Source organism: Lutra lutra, chromosome 1 (genome assembly GCF_902655055.1).
Source record: "Lutra lutra chromosome 1, mLutLut1.2, whole genome shotgun sequence".
NCBI classification, from domain to species: Eukaryota; Metazoa; Chordata; class Mammalia; order Carnivora; family Mustelidae; genus Lutra; species Lutra lutra.
The window spans coordinates 82,098,908-82,115,996 of NC_062278.1; the positions used below are offsets into that span (position 1 = coordinate 82,098,908).

Below are 17,089 nucleotides of genomic sequence, written 5' to 3' on the forward strand. Positions count from 1 at the left end.
GAGAAGCAGATTTCCCGCTGGGCAGAGAGCCCAATGTGGGGCTCCATCCCAGGACCCTGGGATCATGACGTGAGCTGAAGGCATATGTTTAAGAGACTGAGCCACCCAGGTGCCCCTTATCACGTCTCTAAAGATAAACTGCCTCTCCCTTCTTACCTTGCCTAAGATCTTCTCTATTTTCTGTGTTCTATCATTTAATTATATTTTATCTATGTGTGGAAGTCTTTTTACTCATGATTGGGATCCATGTGACCTCATGAATTATGGGCAGTTGTGTTTTTTCTTTGTCTTTGAAAAGTCCTGGGCATTATCTTTTAAATGTTGCCTCCTCTCATTTTCTCTCTTCTCTTTCTGAAACTATAAACTTATGTATGATCTGAATTCTCCAACTTCCACATTAACCTTTCTTTCAGGTTTTTCATCATTTGCTTCTGTGTTGCCACTGGAAATTTTCTTTGGATGGATCATTCCGTTAACTATTTCCCTGTTTGGCTTGGATTAATCTGTTGCTAAACCCATTCACTGAGTTCTGATTTTCAGTGTTTCTTTTTTTTTTTTCAAGCTCTATATGGTTTTCAAATAGGTTGGTTCATCTTTACAGTTTATTTTTCAGCTCACATCTTGTTTACAGTCTTTTTTTTTTTACTATGAAATGCTTATTTTTGTTCAAATTGTAAGTGATGGGGGTTCTCTGATGTCTAAGACAAAAATAGAGTCCTCCAAGGTCTTGAACTCACAGCCCTGAGATTAAGAGTCTCACGCTCTACCGACTGAGCCAGCCAGTAGGCCTGTAGGAACTACTTTTTTTTTTTTTTAAGATTTTTTATTTATTTATTTGACAGAGAGGGAGACAAAGAGAGAGAGAGAGAGAGAGGGAACACAAACAGGGGGAGTGGGAGAGGGAGAAGCAGGCTTCCCACTGAGCAGGGAGCCCAATGCGGGGCTTGATCCCAGGACCCTGGGAACATGACCTGAGCAGAAGACAGATGCTTAATGACTGAGCCATCCAGGTGCCCTAAGAACTACTTTAAATCAAATTTTCATCTTGAGGTTTTTCTGACCATCTTGTTATTGTAATTCTACATACACATCAGTATTTGAGCTAGTTTAGGTTCAAAAATTCTTGCAACCGGGGCGCCTGGGTGGCTCAGTGGGTTAAGCCGCTGCCTTCGGCTCAGGTCATGATCCCAGGTCCTGGGTTCGAGCCCCACATCGGGCTTTCTGCTCAGCAGGGAGCTTGCTTCCTCCTCTCTCTCTGCCTGCCTCTCTGCCTACTTGTGATTTCTCTCTGTCAAATAAATAAATAAAATCTTTAAAAAAAAAAAAAAATTCTTGCCACCAAATAGCGTTTGTTCAGAACCACAGTTTTTGAGAGGTGATTTTTCTTACAGTCTTAAACAGGTTTTAGGAGAAAGGAGTTGTGATTTTTCATTCTAATTCACCCTTATATTGAGGGAGAAGCCTTCTGAAGTCCCAGCTTTATCACCAAAGGGTCCCACTCAGATGTCTTACCTAGTCTCTTATCCCTTTTGTCCTCAAGACCATGAAAAAAAGAAGTACAAGTTAAACTGGTTTGGCAAATGCCCTCAAGGAAAAAGCCAACTTCATTGCAACAGATCCCTTCTTGCTTAGCTTTTGACCTGAATATTCATTACTTTCACGCTGGTTCATTGCATTTAATATTCCATTGTATCCAGCATCTTTAAATTATTTCAGCCAGAGTGCTGGTAAACTATATTGCTAGAAACAGAACTCAACCCTGGGAATTCACATTTAAAGCCACTGAGCCTTGGAGTCTGACAGCCAAATCAGGATGATCTAGCCAAAAATGAACCAGTTCAGTGCCTATCACTTTGTAATAACTGCTGGTATTTTAACACTTCCTATGTGCCAAATATTGTGGTAAGTATTTGTATTATCTTATTTAATCCTTACAATAATCCTAAGGGCCCATTTTACAGAACCACAGAGATATTAAGTAATTACCTAAGGTCCATAGCTATCCAAGTGACAACACTGGGATTTTAAACTCAAAAATGTCTAACTCCAAAGATCACACTTTTCCCAAAGATTGCACCCTTAAGATCCATGCAATTTTACTTCTCAATAAATAACGTAAGAGAGGGAAAGACAGAAAGAGGGATAGCACGCACTACTAGGTACCACAGAGTCACTAACAAAATGCAGGCTTTCCTATTTTCAATCCTCTCTACTTCCCTATGCTCAGGTCAGGGTTGGCAAATTTCCATCATTTTTTTTTTAAGATCTTATGTATTTATTTGACAGAGAGATAGTGAACACAGCAGGGGGAGCAGCAGGCAGAGAGAGGGAGAAGCAAGCTCCCCCCTCAACGGAGAGCCCAACTCAGGGCTCAATTCCAGACCCTGGGATCGTGACCTGAGCCAACGGCAGACACTTAATGACTGAGCTACCCGGGCATCCCAAGGTCAGAAATTAAAAGAATATAAAAAGTCCCCAAAGCAATATTACAAAAGGAAATAAGATATTAAACCTGAGTTGGTCATAAGAACCATCAAGCTCAAGAGATCATAAAAAAAATCCAGTCAAATATTTTTAAATTGTGGAAAATCAGCTTTGTTTTTCATGGGCTGAAATATTAATTCTTAAGAAGCTCTGGTGGGGTGGAGAGGTGGCTCAGTCGGTTAAGCACCAGGACTCTTGATTTAGGCTCAAGTCGATCTCAGGCACAAGGCACATAGGCACAAATGCCAATGACCGAATCCGCACTCAGGTGAGGGAGGGGGTCTGCTTGGGATTTTCTCCTTCTCTCTCTGTTCCTCCCCCACTCATGTACATGCATGTGCTCATGCTCTCGCTCTCTCTCTCTCTAAAATAAATAAATCTGGGACACGTGGGTGGCTCAGTCGGTTAAGCTGCTGCCTTCAGCTCAGGTCATGATCCCAGGGTCCTGGGATGGAGTCCCACATCGGGCTCCTTGCTTGCTTGGCAGGGAGTCTGCTTCTCTCTTTGACTCTGCCTGCTTGTGCGCTTTCTCTCTCTCTCTCTGACAAATAAATAAATAAAATCTTAAAAAAAAAAAGGTCAATATTATTAATAAATAAATATTTTTTTAATTTATTTTCTTTTAGAGAGAGAATGTGCACAAGCAGGGAGAGAGAGAGAGAGAGAATCCCACAACCCTGAGATCACAACCAAAGCTAAAATCAAGAGTCAGTCTCTCAACCAGTGAGCCACCCAGGCACTGGAGTAAATAAATATTTTAAAAATAAAAATGGTAGCTCTGGAAAAAACAGGAAGCTAGTGAAGTTACTACAAGTTAAATATATCCACTCAACTTCACATTAACTGATCTCTTCAAGCTTGCAAGTTCTTCATTCTTTTTAAATCTAACTAATAACCAACTTGTCTGAAGTTGTCATCCAAAGAAAGGTGTTATAGAAAACATTAATGAGAAACATTGGGAAATAAATACTGAACAGTATTATAAAATTCCTCAAATGAAATTTATCATGTGGATTCTGGTGGGTTTTTTTCTTAAACCACTACAAAAAAGATTAAAGATATTGTAATTAACTCCTGGTTATTTGTCACTGGTCTATATGTTTTCAGTTATTATATTCTCTTGCATAGTTTCCTCCCCTTGGAATACCTACTATGTTCACTTTAAAATCATGGGAACTGGAGTGGGGATACAATATCCTAGTGGCTGGGTCTTGTTCACAGCTGCCCTCAGAATCTTCCATTATTCCATGAGAATCTCATCTCCATTCAAGGAAGAGAAGGATCTCCTGAGTATCCAAGCAAACAGCATCAGAATCCACTGAAGTCTGAATGTCCAACACTTCATCTTCTCCTTCAGTAATGCTAGGAGACAAGAACCTATGCCCCAACAAAGGACAGTAAAAAATTCAAGTTATCTTCGATTCCAAGGACTAGAACCAGGGCCAGAGCCAAAAATGTTCATACCATTCTGCCAGCATGTATGCCAGGAGGTGCTTTCAGGTATCAAGGAATAACTCTTGGGTCACCTGGGTGGCTCAGTTGGTTAAGCATCTGCCTTCAGCTCAGGTCATGATCCTAGAGTCTTGGGATGGAGTCTCACATCAGGCTCCTTGCTCAGAGGCCTGCTTCTCCCTTTCCCTCTGCTCCTTCCCCGGCTCCCCCTGCTATGCTCTCTCAGTCTCTCTCTCTCTCTGACAAATAAATAAATAAAATCTTTAAAAAAAGGAAAAAAAGAGTAACTCTCCTAGTCCTAGGGAGATAAGGGAAATGTTGAGATTTGAAAGTAAGGTGTGAAACACAACTAAATGCACATTATCTAAGAAAGTTAAGTGTGTTGGCCCCGTTCTACCAGGCAGTGATAAAAAGAAACTATTCGTTTCTTTTTCAAAGTTGATCTTTCGACCTCTACTGGAAAAAAAATGAAGTGACACCTTTTGCTGTGACACTCTGCTCACCCAGAAGTAAGAGAAAAGCAAGTTTCATCTATACCAAGATTCTAATTTTACCTATCAGATTAGCAAAAATCAACAGTTTGGTGACAAATTGTGTTAATAAGAGTGTGGAGATACTGTTACTGTAATACATTTCTGACAGGAGTAAAAAAACACAAATTCTATGGAGGCCAATTTGGCAATATTTATCAAAATTACAAGTGTACATACTTTTAACCTAGCAATTCTACTTCCAAGTAGAATTATACTAAACTGTACTTAGACCGGTATAATATGGTATCTATTTAAGGTTAATCATTGCAACACTGTTTTCAAAATATCAGAAGCAACCTAACTGACCATTAATCTGGGTTAAAGTTCAGTACATCCAGAGGCCCCTGGCTGGCTCAGTCCATAGAGCATGTGATTTTTTTACCTCAAGGTTGTGAGTTCAAGCCCCTTGCTGGGTATGGAGATTACTTAAAAATAAAATATTAAAGGGGCACCTGGGTGGCTCAGTTGGTTAAGCAACTGCCTTTAGCTCAGGTCATGATCCCGGACTCCCAAGATCAAGTCCCGCATTGGGCACCCAGCTCCACGGGGAGTCTGCTTCTCCCTCTGACCTCCTCCCCTCTCATGCTCTCTCTCACTGTCTCTCTCTCAAAGAAATAATAAATAAAATCTTTTAAAAAGATAATAAAATATTTTTTAAAACTTTAGCATACCTATTTGGTGGAAAATATGCAGCCATTAAAATTAAAGAACCTAGAAGATCCAACACAATATTGAAAAAGAACAAATTTGGAAGACTGACACTATTCAACTTCAAGACATACTCTAAAGTTACAACAATTAAGAAAGACTGCCTGGTATTGGCAAAATAAATAAATAAATAGATCAATTAAAGAGAACAGACAGTGCAGCAATAGACCCACATAAATAGAATCACCTGATTGGGGCACCTGGCTGGCTCAGTCAGTAGAGCATGCGACTCTTGACCTTGGGGTCACGCATTCAAGCACCACCTTGGGTATAAAGCTCACCAAAGGAAAAAAAAATAGAATCAACTGATTTTTTACAAAGAACAAAGGCAATGCCATGGAGCAAAACCGGTCTTTTCAACAAATGGTGCTGGAACAACTGGACATCCACATCCCAAAAAAATGAACCCAGACACAGACCGTAAATCCTTCACAAACATTAACCCAAAATGAATCACAGATCTAAATGCAAAATCCAAAACTATAAATTCCTAGAAGATAACACAGGATAAAACTCAGATGACCTTGAGTGTGGCAATGACATTTTAGATATAACACCAAAAGCACTGACCATGAAAGAATGAATTGATAAGCTGGACATCATTAAAATTAAAAACTTCCACTTTGTGAAACACGGTAATAAGAGAATGAGAAGAGAGGCCACAAGACTGGGAGAAAATATTTGTAAAAGGCACAACTGAAAAAGGTTTGCTATCCATAATACACAAAAAACTCAAAACACAACAAGAAAATACTCCTACTAAAAATGGGCCAAAGATCTTAACAGGCCCCAGCCAAAGATGATATACAGATGGCAAATAGGCATATGAAAAGATGATCCCCATATGTCATCCAGGAAATTAAAATTAAAATGATGAGATACCACCAAATAACTATTAGAGGGGTCAAAATCCAGAACACTGACAGCACCAAATGCTGGCAAGGATGTGGAACACAGGTGCCTGGGTGGCTCAGCTGGTTAAGCGTCTGCCTTTGGCTCAGGTCATGAACCCAGGGTCCTGGGATGGAGTCCGCCATCTGCATCTAGCTCCTTGCTCAGCGGGCAGCCTGCTCCTCCCTCTGCCTGCAACTCCCCCCTGCTTGTGTGTGTGTACACGCACTCTCTCTCTCTCTGACAAATAAAATCTTTAAAAAAAAAAAAAAAACAACTTATGTTCACAGAAAAAGCTGCACGTATTTGTATATATTCATAAATGCCAGCTGTATTCATAACTGCCAAAACCTGGAAGCAACCAAGATGTCCTTCAGCAGGTAAATGTGTAAATAAACTGTGGTACATTCAGACAATGCAATATTATTTGGTGCTAACATGAAATGAACTGTCAAGCCATGAAAAAATGTGGAGGAACCTTAAATGCATATTACTGAGTAAAAATGTCAATCTAAAAAGGCTACATTTTTATAAGATTTCAACCATATGACATTCTGAAAAAGATAAAACAGTGAAAAAAATCAGATCAGTGGTTGCCAGAAGTGGAAGGGTAGGGGAAGAGATGAATAGGCAGAGCACAGGGTTTTAACAATAGTAAAATATTCTGTATAAAACCATAATGATGGGTACATGTCATTATACCTTTGTCCAAACCCCTAAGATTTACAACACCAAGATTTACAACACCAAGAGTGAATTGTAAGGTAAACCATGAACTTTAGGTGATAATGATGTGTCAATACAGGTTCATCAGTTGTAACAAATGTACCACTCTGGTGAGGAATGCTGATAATGGGTGAGGGAGTGCCCATGTGGGGACAGGGAGTACATGAGAAATCTCTGTACCTTCCCCTCGATTTTGCTATGAACTAAAAACTGCTCTAAAGAAATAATTCTTAAAAAAAAAAAAAAAAATTAAGAGGGGCACCTGGGTGGCTCAGTCAGTTAAGCAGTTGCCTTCAGCTCAGGTCATGATCCCAGGGTCCTGGGGTTGAGCCCCACTTTGGACTCCCTGTTCAGCGGAAAGTCTGCTTCTCCCTCTCCCTCTGCCTGCTGTTCTGCCTACTTGTGTTCTCTCTGTCAAATAAATAAATAAAATCTTTTTAAAAATAAAGAATTAAGAAGATCTATAGGCTGATATAGAATGATAAACTACATTTTTACAAGAAAAAATGCAGAATTATGTGACTAGTGCACTACTATTTTTAAAAGGAGGGAAAAAAAGCATCCATATATATTTGCATATAGAGTAGTTCCCTCCTTAGCCACACAAAAGATGTTCCCAGACCCCCAGTGGATGCCTGAAATGGTGAATATACCTACTATGAGCTCTATACCTACAATGTTTTTTCTCCAATATGCATCTATGATAAAGCTTCATATATAAATTAAGCACAGTCAGAGACTAACAACAATAAAGTGTAACAATTATGAGAATATACTGTAATGAAAGTTATGTATGTAAGACATGTGGTCTCTCTCTGAAAATATCTTGTACTGTACTCACCTTGTGGTGATGTGAGAGGACAAATGCCTACGTGAGGAGATGAAGAGACGTGAGTGACGTGACGGAGCCTCGAGCTGTAACTCACCTCTGACCAACAGCAGAATCTCCTGTTTCCAGTTACTGAAGCTGCAGAAACCGCAGACAAGAGGGACAACTCTATGTTTTACATATATAGAATTACACATATGTGTCGTTTTGAAAAAAAATATACAAGAAATGAGTAATACTGTTGGTCTATTAGAGAATGGACCTCAGCTGGATGGCTGAGGGACAGAAATGAGAGAATTTTTGCCAAATACCCTTTTAAGTTTTTTAAATTGTTAAGCATAAAAACATATGATCTACTCAGTCTAATGAATAAAAAGTAACATAGCAAAGACAATTTGGGAGGGGGGGGGCACCTGGGTGGCCCAGTTGGTTGAGCAGCTGACTCCTGATTTCAGCTCGGATCATGATCTCAAGGTCATGAGATCAAGGGCCTCTGGGCTCAGCGGGGAATCTGCTTGAGATTCTCTCTCTCTGCCCACTCTCTTTCCCTCTCTAACATAAATAAATAGATAAAATCTTTATAAAATCTTTATAAAGTAAAAAGAAGAATTTTGTGGGGGGTGCCTGGATGGCTTAGTCTGTTGGGTGTCTGAGTCTTGATCTCAGTTCAGGTCTTGATCTTGGGGTGGTGAGTTCAAGACCTGTGCTAGGTTCCAGGGCTGGGTGTGGTGCCTACTTAAAAAAAAGAAAAAAGGAAAAAGAAAAATAGTTAACTTTTTTTTTTTTAAAGATTTTATTTATTTATTTGACAAGAGAGAGACAGAGAGAGAAGGAATAAAAGCAGGGGGAGTGGAAGAGGGAGAAGCAGGCTTCTCACCAAGTGGGAGCCTGATGTGGGGCTTGATCCCAGGACCCTGGGATCATGACCTGAAACAAAGGCAGATGCTTAACAACTGAGCCACCAAGTGCCCTAAAAAATAGTTAACTTTAAAAAAAAAAAAAAAGGGGGAAGAATTTTGTAAGCAGATATATAATTTTTTACTTCACCAAATTTGAGAGGAGAAATTTAAGAATGTTTTGAGAACTGCTCTTGACTTGAGTTTTTGCTTTTGACTGAAAGTTGGACACTAAATAGTAGTTTTCACATTTCTCTTTTGACAAGTGAAAAAGAAGTTTGTATACAGTTTGCATTCACTCTCTTCCAAGACTGTATTTTAATGACTTACCGAGTAAACAGAAAAATACTTCCAATTTACAACCCATTTAAAACAAACAAACAAAAAAAAGCTATGGTTCAGAATAAAACATTTGTACACAAGCTTGTTTTTTTTTTTTCTTTTTTAATTGGAGAAGAAAAGATTTCTCTCGCATTCACTTTTAGACACTACTCAGGAAAAGAAAAAAAAATAATAATCACACTGCAGGGATTCCTCTATGAGAGAAAATAATGGGGTAAGGGGTGGAGGGTACTTTCCAGCTTTTGCTCCATAAACACACTGCCAGCAGAAGATAGGTTTAGTTGCTCAGGAATGGGACAAATTTGATTACCACTGGCCCACTGAATCTGGCTGCTTCCAATAGGTGTTTTATGAGAGGGAAGGGATGAGAAGGGATATTTTATGAGAGGGAAGAAAACTTCAGAAAGAAATAAATATAAAAGTAAAAAAAACTTCCTCAGCCCTGTTACTGAAATCCAAAAAAGCTTAAGGAAAACTACTTTGAAAAATTACTAAATGTGGGTGCCTGGGTGGCTCAGTCATTAAGCGTCTGCCTTCAGCTCAGGTCATGATTCCAGGGTCCTGGATGGAGCCCCACATGGGCTTCCTGATGTGCGGGAAGCCTGCTTCTCCCTCTCCCACAACCCCTACTTGTATTCCCTCTGTCTTTCTCTGTCAAATAAAATAAAATCTTTAAAAAAAAATACTAAATGTAAACTTTGGCGAGATATAAAAAGATAGTAAGAAAGAATACAAATCAAAACCACAAGGTATCACATCACACCTGTCAGAATGGCTAAAATCAAAAACATAAGAAATGACAAGCGTTGGCAAGGATGTAGAGAAAAAGAAACTTATATACTGTTGGTGGGAATGCAACCAGTGCAGCCAACGTAGAAAACAGTATGGAGATTCCTCAAAAAATTACAAACAGAATTACCATAGGATCCAGTACTTCCACTACTGGGTATTTATACAAAGAATACAAAAACACAAATTTGAAAATATACACACACCACTATGTTTATTGCAGCATTATTTACAACAGCCAAATTATAGAAACAACCCATAAAGAAGATGTGGTATCTATATACACAATGGAATATTACTCTCGCATAAAAAAGAATGAATCTTGCCATTTGCACCAACTTGGATGGATCTAGGGCATAACGCTAAGTGAAAAAAGTCAAAGAAACACAAATACCATATGATTTCACTCATATGTAGAACTTAAGAAACAAAACAACAAAGAAAAGGAAAAAAGACAAACTAAAAAGCAGACTCTTAAGTAAAGAGAATAAACTAGTGGTTACCAGGAGGGAGGTAGGTGGGGGGGTAAGTGAACTAGATGAAGGTGATTTAGAGTACAATTATCAGGATGAGCACTGAGTAATGTACAGAATTGTTGAATCACTACATTATACACCTGAAATTAATATAACACTATATGCTAATTATACTGGAATTTAAAAAAAAAAAAAAAAGATAGTAAGAAAGTTGTTTTTCTTTAAAATTTCATCCCAGTCTCCTACTTCTACAACTTAGGAATCAAGATGTGATTATTTCTTTATTATTGAAAACCAAATGTCCTTTTTTTTTTTTAACTTTTAGTTAAGTTTAAGTCTCAAAATTCTAAAGGCGCAAAAGGGTATAATAATAGTTTACCTCATATATGTCTCCCAGCAACCAACTTTATTAGTTTCTTGTATATTCTTCCAGAGATATTCTATATGCATACAAGGAAACCCTCCCCCACCTTTTTTTTTCCTCAAACTTTCCTTTCCTATTCTTTTACACAAATGGTTGTATGGAACCAACTCTTGTGTCTCTGTCAAATATATAAAAGAAAATCTTTAAAGGGGCGCCTGGGTGGCTCAGTGGGTTAAGCCGCTGCCTTCGGCTCAGGTCATGATCTCAGGGTCCTGGGATCGAGTCCCACATCGGGCTCTCTGCTCAGCAAGAAGCCTGCTTCCCTCTCTCTCTCTCTCTGCCTGCCTCTCCGTCTACTTGTGATCTCTCTCTGTCAAATAAATAAATAAATAATCTTTAAAAAAAAAAAAAGAAAATCTTTAAAAAAAAAAGTCAAGGGATCCTTACATAATTGTAACTCCTTATATGAACACATACTACTCTTTTCTATAAAGGAATCTCTTTTATTTTTTTTTAAAGATTTTATTTATTTGACAGAGAGAGATCACAAGTAGGCAGAGGCAGGCAGAGAGAGAGGAAGGGAAGCAGGCTTCGCTGCTGAGCAGCGAGCCCGATGCGGGACTCGATCCCAGGACTCCGGGATCATGACCTGAGCCGAAGGCAGCGGCTTAACCCACTGAGCCACCCAGGCGCCCAAGGAATCTCTTTTAAAAAGATAAGTTTCGGGATGTCTGGGTGGCTCAGTTGGTTAAGCTGCTGCCTTCGGCCCAGGTCATGATCCCAGGGTCCTGGAATCAAGTCCTGCATTGGGCTCCTTGCTCGGCAGGGAGCCTGCCTCTCTCTCTGCCTCTGTCTGACACTCTGCCTACTTGTGCGTTCTCGCTCTCTCTCTCTGACAAATAAATAAATAACATCTTTAAAAAATAAAAAAAGTAAAAAGATAAGTTTCTTTTCAATATCTCCCATGTCACTCAAAGTTAAGAAAAAGTTGTTAGGAAAGAAAAAAAAAGGGGGTGCCTGCATGGCTCACTCCGTTAAGCATCTGCCTTGGGCTCAGGTCCTAATCTGGATGGAGCCCCACCTCAGAATCCCTGCTCTGCAGGGAGCCTGCTTCTCCCCCTGCTTGTGCTCCCTCTCAAATAAATAAATAAAATCTTTTTTTAAAAAATGATCTAGAGAACAAAATTGCATACAATTACATGACAAAACAACTCACTGAATTTCTGGTCCAGTATTCTGATTCCTGAAAAAAAAATTGTATAGATCTTCAAAGTTCCCACCAAGGGTAGTTTTGCAGAGGTAACATTAACACCCCATGGAGACCTGTTCCACTGTCCAGTCCAGAGGCACCTTCAGTGAAACTGAAGAGGGAGGGAAAAAGGAAGTAGGAAGCTAAATTTGAATGTTTGGTTCTCGTGGATTAGCAACAAGGAAGTGAAGGCAGATGAAAAGAAACCAGGATTGCCTCAGATCAGTTAATCAGTAACCTACATATGCCAGCGCTAAACTAGATCCTTCTGCCTTTCGGTGGTAATTGATTGTTCATTGGCACCTGAATGGCTGTACAAGGGCAGAAGTCTCTTGTGAAGCACAGAAGAACCAGCCACAGAGAAGAGAGACTGCAAATAGGGTAAGCCACAGTTACTCAAGAAGAGGGAAACCCAGAGAACCCTCCAGGGTCCTGTGTGGTACCTGTAGCCAAGACTGATTTCCAAAGCGGAGTCCAACATCCATTTACTGAAGCTTCTCTTTCCCGCTTGTATCACTCATAAGGAGCAAAGAAGGCCCAGGATGAGGTGTGCTTTTACAGCACAGTTTGCTATTAAGAACACTAGACCAGATGTCTGCTGGCAATCTCTAGGCTCAAGTCCCAACTCAGCTGTGTGAGTGTGGACATTCCTAAACTTCAGTTTCTGCATGGATAAACCAGCTCAAAAATATTACAAATCTAAAACCAGCCCAGTACAACCCAGTCTCAATTTCCCAACAATAAAGCAGAGCTACCTTAGGAGCACCAAAACGTCAGCCTAAGTTTACAAATTTTTAGCAACTATCCAAGATAACTGTGATCTCTAATTTGGAAGACACCCTCTGGTTCATTCCAGCAGTAAGTCTCTCAATACTATTTCAAGAAAACAGGTGGACAAAGGTTATATACGATAAAGACAATATCAAAGTCTTGGGATGCCAGAAAACACACGTTAAAATCACAAAGGGTCCTTAGACCCACCACAATTTGACAACAATCCCAAAATGATAAATAAGTGGGCCACTTTGATGTGGCAAAGCCTCTGCAGAAGGGAACCTAAACAGCACTCACTTCTAAACAAACAGCCAACACAGTTTATAAACAAAGCCTTGATGGTTTTTCTGGAACCAGACCTGAATTTATAACCTTCTCAACTCCATACAGTGAATGCAGATTCTCCACTCACCAAAAAGCCTATCAGAAACATTTCTAGCTATCTGTACTTCGGATAGAATTGTGAGTCTGAAAAGAAAACCAACTCTGTATTTTTTTTTTTTAATTTAGTCTGTTTCCCGAGTGGCAATATGATATGATAGAACAGGTAGGCAGAAAGACCTCAGATTCCATGTCAGTTCCATGCTGGTTTAGGTCATGGGCTAGGGAAAAACCTCTGTGAGCCTCATCAGTGACGTAAGATAATTCCTGCCTCTTGATTATTGTGGGCTTTAAAGAGACAATAAATGTCTAGGCACATGGTTGGAACATATTAATATTCATTTTCTCCTTTTCTTCCAGAACTCCTTAAGATACTTACTAAATAAATAACCAGAAAAGCTGTTCCCCATTATGTTAAATCAATGATGCCAGAATTTCTCAGGCCAAAATAGTCAGTGAAAAAAGAATCTTTTGCATATATGCAAACCTTGTGTTTGTAAGAGATACGCATGTATATAACCAAATATATAATCAGAAGTTGCCCACTCTCAATGTCACGCAATGAAATTGAATTAATCATGACATGGCTGTTGACCGTTTTATCTCTACAACTAAAGTAATTTCAAGTCTACAGCAAGGATTTCATAGGAGCCTGCCCTGGATTTTCCAGAACAGCGGGATCATTAGAAATCAGAAATGTGGCTCCATAATTTTACGACTATGATGAAGCAAAGGTGCTTAACTTAGTGCATCCAAAATGCAGGACTAGTGAGAATGTTTTTAACTTTGCTATAAAAGTTCTCTTGGTTGTCCCCTCTGTACCCATCCTGTCCTCTTCTACTTTGAAGCGCAGAAGACAAGAGACCGTGATGATAATAAGACAAAGCTGTGTAAACTTCTTCATGGGCTTAAAACGCACTTCTAATTCAGCACACCCTACCACAACAGTCCTCGATTTCTCCTTAAACAAAAATGGTCACGGATGTCAAAGAGATGTGAGTGAGTGTCCACTGAACTGTGTCTAAATGATTTTCCTTGTGAGCACAGCCAGCCTGGAATAAGACCCTACGAGTGAGAAGAGAAAACATGCTTCCCAGGCCGAGGAAGCATTGTTCAAAGTAATGAGTTCTGCACCACTTGGGCCACACTTCACAGCTGAGTCTGATTTTCCTGAACAAAGACCAATAACCAAATGGGCATGCTCTTCAGCAAGATTCTCAGAGCTGATGATTGTTGTCAAACCCATGAGGTGGTGGAAAAAAGAGAAAACTACCGCCTCCCTACCCTTCTGTGTTCTACGAAAGAGGAAGACTTTGTCAACCTTGGTCCGTATTATGCCAGGAGAAGTGACATAGCTCTAATGGATTTCAGTAGAGTCTAAACTCACTAGAAATGCCTAGAAGTGTGGCATCTCAAAAGTTAAAATTTGTAAATGCCCTACTATATTCCTTTCATCCTTCTATCACAATTTTACATTTTTTTTTCCCCCTCAGAGAAGTAATAGTCATGATCTTTCAAGCGTGCAGACCAACACTATTCTTAGAAGGGAGCTGCAGGAGGTTTATGATGTCACGAAACATGGAGTCAGAACAAAGGACTACTGAATCACTCACCTTATCTTCATCTAAGAAATCTGAGAATTACAGGGTTTTTCTGTTCCTCCCAAACATGGTGCTGTACTTGTGAAGACAGCAAGTTTTAGGGCCCAGTCTGCACTACAAAAATGTGGGGGGAAAAAAAAGTGCTCACAATGCTTCTTACTATATATAATTTTTATCTAAAAATACTCAAAAATGGTGTTCAGCATATTTTTTAAATCAAAGTGTAAGCATTTGCTTCTGAATCTAGATGTAAGATCACTCAACACTAAATCAACTGTTCTCCTTAAGGGTTCTGTTAAGTATCTGCTCTGAAAACCTGAAACAGCATTAGAATGATTTCAGAATTCAACTCTGACTTTACTGAAGGCAGGGACTCTGGAATGATTTATCCTGCCTTATATATAGTTTTCAAAAATGTTCATGGACTAAATGAGTGAATAATGTAGGAAACATTTAAGAGTTTTTCGAGTATATTACATTATGGCACACTAACATAAAGCACCATTATAATATTCTATTTTTATAATTCTAGCCTTCTAATTATTTAGAAGACTGATTCTACAAGTAAGTTTAATTGATACTAATGATGTGAGAAAATGTATCTCGAAGGCAGAAGCAAGGACTTGCACAGCTTTTATGCAGAATCTGATGCAGCTATAAATTCTGGCTCTGCCCATCAACCTTCCCTCCCTTTGTCTCCTTCTCATAGCCTTTCCCCAGCCTTCCCCCAAGCACTCGCAATCTCATTATCCCGTGATCTGCTAAACTGCAGTTTACCTCCTGGAACCAGCAGAAACACATGTCACTGAGAATTAGGGAATTGGAGCCAGTTACAAACCGCCAAATAGGGTCACAAAGTATCTGAACCTGAAAATTGAGAGTTTTTCTATTTTTTTAATTATGAGAAAAGGGGGAAAACTCAATTGGACATTTTTTAACACTTGCATCAGATGGACTATATCACGTCTTAGGCACTTACAATGAATGGGATGGGAGAGGTAACTTTAACAGCATGTTATTTGCTAATCATCTGAGAAGTAATATTACATTGACTTCATTTGCTGATGGTGGGAGGATATTGTCTGAAAACTTCTACCACTCACAAACACTTGCAACTCTTGAAGGCAAATTGTTTAAAAGCAGGGGACACTGAAAGAGTAGCCCTAGTACTTCATCTAAGGTATTTTTATGCCACACTTTATTCCAGAAAGAGTAACTCCATTTTAAACTTTGATTAGTTATGTTGATATTAACCAGTGTTTCTTTAATAGCAACTAGGCATATTAATCCTGCTGCCAAATACTGATGCAGCCTTAAGAAAAATAAGCAACAAAATGCAGCTCCCTCTACATAACCTTTAAGATGTGTACCCTTGCCAAATGCTAACCTGTGTGTAAACAAATGGGATTTCTTAAAAGGGGCAGAGCTATTGATACTCACAATTTTAAAGGAAAATGACATGTTTAACAGGAGGCTTGAGAAATCTGACTGGTTCCCATCAAGACTTCTTGAAACATTCCCTGCAGAAGATTAACCCCAGAAATGACCAAAACTGAGGGGCAGCAGGGAAAAACAATCACCCCTTCTGGGAAAGCCTTTGTTTCTTTTCACTGGCATTTTACTTTGGTCCATTTTGGAGCTCATCTCTTTTCATAAACGTGCCATAAGGAGGACACAGGTGCTTGGGTTTGCACTCATCCCACTCACCACTTGCATAAAGGGGGCACAAGTCTGTAACCTTACTCAAGAGCAAGCACCTGATTTTTTTTTTAAATATCTCACCTCCAAGGAAATATATTTTATTCAGTGTTGGTAAGGTCTCAGTGACTGCCTCAATAAGCAACTTCTCACCATTTTCTTCCGTCTAAGATCAAAATGGTAATGCGAAATAGCCGGGGGGGGGGGGGGGGGGACTGGGGGGACAGTCTTCTACTTCCTTTTAGTTGGTTATTGTTTTAATGCTGAACTGCTAACGTAAAAATGAAATCATAAACTCATCCGGAGTTACAAACAACAAAGAAAAGGAGGAGAGAAGGGGGCCCGCCGCGACGCTCAACAGGGGACTGGGTTTAGGGGCGAGCCGGGTGGCATCTCGGACTCGCGGCGCCGTCGTCATGGGAACCCCGCGCAGGCGCAGAGAGCGACGCCGCGAGGCCAGGACTTGCCCCCACCGCCCGGCGCGGCGTCGCTCTGGTGCTCTCGTTTATTCCAGGAAAGGGTAATGGAGTAAATCCTCCTGGCGCTGAGCGTACCCGGTCTTCTCCGAGAGGGTCCCGAGTGGGGTCAATGAGTGCAGGAAGAGCCGTGAGATTCCCCAAGTGTAATGGACTCCGCACTCCCCTTGCTGGGAAACGCGGACCTGCTCTCTCGGAGCTGTCGGGAGGTGAGAGACGGGTTCCTGGGAGTGCGCGTGTAGGTGAAGCATCCTGCAGCAAAGCTTCACCCTCCAACGGGCAAACCCCACTCACCACCACGGGGGACTCGAGAAGTAAATTCTGGCGCGGGCACACGCATACCCACATCTTCTGAATTACAAGACAGCCCCCTACCACACACACACACACACACACACACACACACACACAACCCACGGT

General features: G+C 40.1%; 1 protein-coding gene across 2 annotated transcripts in view; it reads right to left on the bottom strand.

Annotated features, from left to right (window-relative positions):
* PLCH1 (phospholipase C eta 1) overlaps positions 1–17,089 on the bottom strand; it is a 216,351-nt gene that overhangs the window by 198,867 nt on the left and 395 nt on the right. Inside the window, exons 2-3 of one of the 2 annotated variants that reach the window (XM_047728551.1) lie at positions 14,508–14,609; positions 11,707–11,851 (exon numbers count right to left, since the gene is read on the bottom strand). The exons of the other annotated variant lie outside the window; for it this stretch is intronic. The gene's annotated coding sequence lies outside the window, so the exon portion shown is untranslated. The remainder of the gene's footprint in view (positions 1–11,706; positions 11,852–14,507; positions 14,610–17,089) is intronic. 2 annotated transcript variants of the gene reach the window in all.